Below are 6000 nucleotides of genomic sequence, written 5' to 3'. Positions count from 1 at the left end.
CCCAACTACTGCGCCACCAGGGAAGCCCTCTTCTCCTTTTGATAACAGCCATTCTGAAAGGTGTGAGGTGGTGTCTCATTGTGGTTTTGATTTGCATTTCCTGGATGATTGGTTATGTTTACTACCTTTTCAGGTGCTTGTTGGCCTTCTGTATGTCTCCTTTGAAAAATTCCTATTCAGGTCTTCTGCCCATTTTTTAATCAAACTGTTTGGGCTTTTTTGATATTGAGTTGCATGAGCTCTTTGCATATCAACCCCTTATGGAACATATCTTTTGAAAATATCTTCTCCCATTCATTAGGTTGCCTTTTCACTTTGTTGGTGGTTTCCTTTGATATGCAAAAGCTTTTTAGTTTGATGTAGTCCCACGTGTTTATTTTTGCTTTTGTTTCCCTTGTCTAAGGAGACATATCCAAAAAAACTTTGCTAAGACTGATGTCAAAGAGTGTACCACCTATATTTTCTTCTAGGACTTTTATGGTTTCAGGTCTTACATTTAAGTCTTCAATTCATTTGAGTTCATTTTGTATATGGAATCCGCTAATTTTTGAAGCATCCTTAGTGTTTCCTTTAAATCTGTCTTGAAATGACCATAAGATTAGCTTCATGGAAAGGTTTAACCAGCTTCTTGGTCTAAGGCTACCAGGATCATTTATCTAAGGCTAGAAAGGTACCAACATGATGTAAACTGTAAGGAGAGAAGGAGAAGATGCAGGCTTTTCCTGGCAGTGGGTAGCTAAAACTCAAATAATTCTTAGAAAATGACACAATGGCAGCTTTTCTTGTCTTTTTCTTTCCTCGTTGGTGAAGAAAGACATTCCCACTCTTGAAATTTCCTTATAACCCAGACAAGTTCATGGAAACCTTGATCTATGTTCATCCTAATCTTTGCTGACACCCCCACAGTATGTTACCTTAAGTTGTGGGTTAACTGCTATTCTTCCTACATTACCTGTCTATGGTGATCCAGGTCTGCTTTATTACCAATTAAAATCATTGGAACTCATCATGATCCTTTACTCTGAGAGTCTGTCTTTGAAACTCACAGATTTCTTCAAAACTGCCTCTATGTATGTCTGAAAAGAGCAATAGGAAACCCTCATCAGTTCTCAGGAACTGTTCTCTTATAGCTCCAAACTTCTTGTCCTATTGTATCCAGAACATCTAACTGGGCTGCTCTGTCATCTATCATACACACACAAAGCAGATGGTTGGCTCACAGTCTGTTACAAAAGAGGACTGTATGAGTCGGATGGGGAGCGCCAACTTGCCCAAGCTACCCCACCATCCACCACCAACTGGTACTTCTGGCCAGAGCCGTTAGGTCAGTGCGCCACCACCACCAGGATGCTCAGAGTCCAGCCTGGCCACTGAGCTGCCACCTGACCTAGGTCTAGCTCTGGGTACATGTGGGGCCCGCAGGCGTCCAGGGTCTGGTGGCTTCGCAGCACTCCTGGGGCTGGCCGGTCAGGCCCAAGGGGTGGAGAAGTGGGGTGACCTCAGGGGCCAGGAGCGTCAGGGGCCAGGGTCTTGCTCCTCTACACCTCTCTGTAGCACCTACCCACAACTAATTTCAATATATGTGTGATGAACAGATAATAATAGGGTTAACAATAATAACTGAATTCAGTACTAGATAAAATGTCAGTACAAAGGAAGAAGGAATTGACTGTGCCAGATTCAGTGAGTGGTTATTGAAGTATTCATAAAGGATACAGAGAGCTGTGCCTTTCTTTTTCCCATTGAGATATAATTGACATATTACATTGCGTAATATTAAGGTGTACAACATGTTGACTTGATACACTTCTATATTGCAAAATGATTACCACCATGGCAATAGCTAATACCTCTGTCATCTCACATACTACCATTTCTTTTTTTGTTAAATTTGTTTATTTTTGGCTGCATTGGGTCTTCGTTGCTGCACATGGGTTTTCTCTCCTTGCGGGGAGCGGGGACTGCTCTTTGTTGTGGTGCGCGGGCTTCTCCTTGCCATGGCTTTTCCTGTTGTGGAGCTTGGGCTCTAGGCGTGCAGGTTTCAGTAGTTGTGGCACTTGGACTTCAGTAGTTGTGGCTCGCAGGCTCTAGAGTGCAGGCTCAGTAGTTGTGCACTGGCTTAGTTGCTCTGCGGCATGTGGGATCTTCCTGGACCAGGGATCAAACCCGTGTCCTCTGCATTGGCAGGCGGATTCTTAACCACTGCGCCACCAGGGGAGTCCCTACCATTTCTTTTTTATGGTGAGAATGTTGACAATCTCTCTTAGCAACTTTCAAGTATGTAATACAAATTATTAACTATAATCACCATGCTGTACATTAGATCCCCCAAACTTATTCTTCTTTTAACTGGAAGTTTTTATCCTCTGACCACAGAGAGCTATCTTTTTTTTTTTTTTTTTTGCTGTACGCGGGCCTCTCACTGTTGTGGCCTCTCCCGTTGCCGAGCACAGGCTCCGGATGTGCAGGTTCAGCGGCCATGGCTCACGGGCCTAGCAGCTCCGTGGCATGTGGGAATCTTCCTGCACCGGGGCACGAATCCGTGTCCCCTGCATCAGCAGGCGGACTCTCAACCACTGCGCCACCAGGGAAGCCCAAGAGCTATCTTTTAAAGGCTAAAGGAGTGGGGAGTAAAATAAGCATAGGTGCATGAAACAGCCTGATGAATTCCAGGACTGCTTAGCATGACAGGAACCTAGAGTTTAAGAATGGGATTAGTGTCAGATGGAAGCAATCGAGGGGTTTTAAGTGAGGAGAGATAATGTTATATTTGCATTTATGAAATATCACTCTGGCTTTATAAGGAAGAAGATAGATTTGAGGAATGCAAAACCAGAGTTAGGAGGGACTTAACACTTTCAGCCATGAGGTAGTAACAGGGACTAGATTTACCTTTCCACTTAACTAGAAAACCAGACAAAATATGTGAAACAATGTTTCAGACATTGGGCAACAGGCCTTGCAAGACTGTGAACCCTGAGAAATGGGAAATTAATGAAGCAAACCCCTTGATTTCCTCAACTTATTCCCTGGAGGAAGTTTCTACACTGTAGTGGAGGCAAGGGAAATTCAGAGTCTGGTGGTCTTGCTGGGTTGAGGAGATAGATACTGGAGCTTTTGGAGGGGAAGGCAGCTATTACTAGCCAAGCAGAGTGCCAGAGAGGAGGGAACTGCACAAAGAAAGAGCTTTGGAGATCTGCAGAGCGTTCCCCCTCAGTCTTTTGATGAGCATTACTTTGTGAACGCAAATGAGGACACTATTTGATGCTGGGGAAAGTCTGTTAGAAAGCAGTAGGCCAACAAATTCCCACATTCACCTAGGGCTGGGAATATTTTGTGTGCAAAGCTGGAGTGGGGGGGCATCATAAAACACAAGGCATTAGATAGAGTTCTCAGAAGAGGAATGTCTTAGTTGTGGAGCTTTATTAGGACTAGAGTAAAGGCTCATCTGGATGCAACCTAACAAATCTTTTTTTCTTTTTTTGAGAAAATATCAATATTTGTTTACTTTGGGAATTCACATATGACTTTTTATTATAATTTTTATGGTACTTTTCTGTATTTTAAAACACAAAAACAAGCAAACCAGATGAGATTGTTTTTCCCAAAGAGCACAAGTTTGTTATCTTTTTTATTTTTTTAAATCTATAGGTTGCTGATGAAGATATTATCATGATATTCAATGAGCATCTAACAGTTTCTTGAAGCCATAGAATTTAATGGAACAGCTTTGGTAGATGTTTTGTTTTGTTTCCAGCTTTATTGAATTGAATATATTATATAATATATACATATATCATATACATGTAATATATATTATATATCATATTCAAATATAATAGAATATATTATAATTTAATAATTATTGAATATAATTATTGAAAACAATTTTAATATAATAAAATTGTATGTATTTAACAAACAGCTTATGGAGCTCAATATCAAAAAAACAAGCACTCTATAAAGACGTAGACATAGACAATGGACTTGAGGACACAGGGTGGGGAGGGGGAAGCTGGGGTAAAGTGAGAGTAGCATCGACATATATACACTACCAAATGTAAAATAGCTAGTGGGAAGCAGCAGCATAGCACAGGGAGATCAGCTTGGTGCTTTGTGACCGCCTAGAGGGGTGGGATAGGGAGGGAGAGAGGGAGGCTCAAGAGGGAGGGGATATGGTGATATATGTATGCATATGGTTGATTCACTTCATTGTGGAAACTAACACAGTATTGTGAAGCAATTATACTCCAATAAAGATCTATTGAAAACTGTATATATTTAAAGTGTATATGGTAGATTTGACATATGAATATTGATACATTGTGAAATATTTACCACAATTAATTTAATCAACGTGTCCATCACCTTAATATTTACCCTTTTTTGAGTATGTATGGTGGAAAGCTTAAGATCTTCTCTCTTAGCAAATTTCAAGTATACAATGCAGTATTATTAACTACAGTCACCATGCTGTACATTAGATTTTTAGAGCTTATTCACCTTATAACTGAAAGTTTGTACCTTTTGACCAACATCTCACCATTTCCCCAATCCTTGGCAACTGCCATTCTACTCTCTCTTTCTATAAATGTGACTTTTTTTCTTTAGAGTCCAAGTATAAGTGATACCACACAGTAATTGGATTTCTCTACCTGGCCTATTTCACTTAGCATAATGGCCTCCAGGTTCATCCATGTTGTGGCAAATGGCAAGATTTTATTATTTTTTGTAACTGAATAATATTCCATTATCGCGTGTGTGTGTATATATATATATGTATATATACACCATATTTTCTTTGTCCATTCATTCATTAATGAGTACTTAGGTTGTTTCCATATCTTGGCTATTGTAAATAATGCTGCAGTGAACATGGAGGCACAGATAGCTATTCAAGACATTTATTTTTGGATATATATCCAGAATTGGGATTGTTGGATCATGTGGTAGTTCTACTTTTAATTTTTTGAGGAAACTACATGCTGTTTTCCATAATGGCTGTAATAATTTACATTATTATTATTCCACCAATAGCACATGAGTTCTCTATTCTCCATATCTTCACCAACATTTGTTTTGTGTTGTTTTTTTTGATAATAGCCCTTCTAATAGGAGTGAGGTGATATCTCACTGTGGTTTTGACTTGCATTTTCCTGATGATTAGTGATGCTGAGCATCTTTTCATGTACCATTGGCCATTTGTGTGTCTTCTTTGGAAAAATGCCTATTCAGGTCCTTTGCTAATTTTTAAATTCTGATTATTTGTTTTTTGCTATTGAGTTATATTAGTTCCTTATATATATTTAGATATTTATCTCTTATTAGATATATGGTTTGCAAATATTTTCTCCCATTCCACAGGTTGTCTTTTCATTTTGTTATTGGTTTCTTTTGCTGTGCAAAATCCTTTTCATTTGATGTAGCGTCACTTGTTTGCTTTTGCTTTTGTTGCCTGTGCTTTTGGTGTCAAATACAAAATACCATTGCCAAGACCAACATTAAAGAATTTTTTCCCTGTGTTTTCTTCTAGGAGTTTTGACAGTTTCCAGTCTTACACTAAGTCTTTAATCTGTGTGAGTGGTGTAAGATAGAGGTCTGGTTTCATTCTTTAGCATGTGAATATCCAGTTTTCCCAACAGTATTCATTAAAGAGACTATCCTTTCCCCATTTTATGTTCTTTGTGCCTTTGTCAATGATTAGTTGGTGGGCTCATTTGTGGCTTCTCTATTTCATTCCATTGTTCTAAGTGTCTGTTTTTATGCCAGTACTATAGTGTCTTGATTACTATAGCTTTGTAATATAATTTGACATCAGGAAGTGTGATACCTCCACCTTTGTTTTTCTTTCTTAAGATTGATTTGGCTATTTAGAGTCTTTTGTGGTTCCATATAAATTTTAGGGTTTTTTTTCTGTGTCTGTGAAAAATGCCATTGGAATTTTAATAAAGATTACATTGAATCTGTAGATCACTTTGGGGAGCATGGGTGTTTTATTGA

At 39.0% G+C, this 6000-nt stretch overlaps 1 pseudogene; it reads right to left on the bottom strand.

The window, feature by feature from the left end:
* Positions 1–754: 754 nt before the first annotated feature.
* LOC112395835 (ras-related protein R-Ras2 pseudogene) lies at positions 755–1322 on the bottom strand (annotated as a pseudogene).
* Between the last annotated feature and the right edge of the window lie 4678 nt (positions 1323–6000).

Source organism: Neophocaena asiaeorientalis, unplaced genomic scaffold (assembly GCF_003031525.2).
Source record: "Neophocaena asiaeorientalis asiaeorientalis breed wild unplaced genomic scaffold, Neophocaena_asiaeorientalis_V1.1 scaffold138, whole genome shotgun sequence".
Taxonomy (NCBI): Eukaryota; Metazoa; Chordata; class Mammalia; order Artiodactyla; family Phocoenidae; genus Neophocaena; species Neophocaena asiaeorientalis.
Note: the sequence above shows the minus strand (reverse complement) of the source record. Positions and strands in the feature narration are given on the sequence as shown.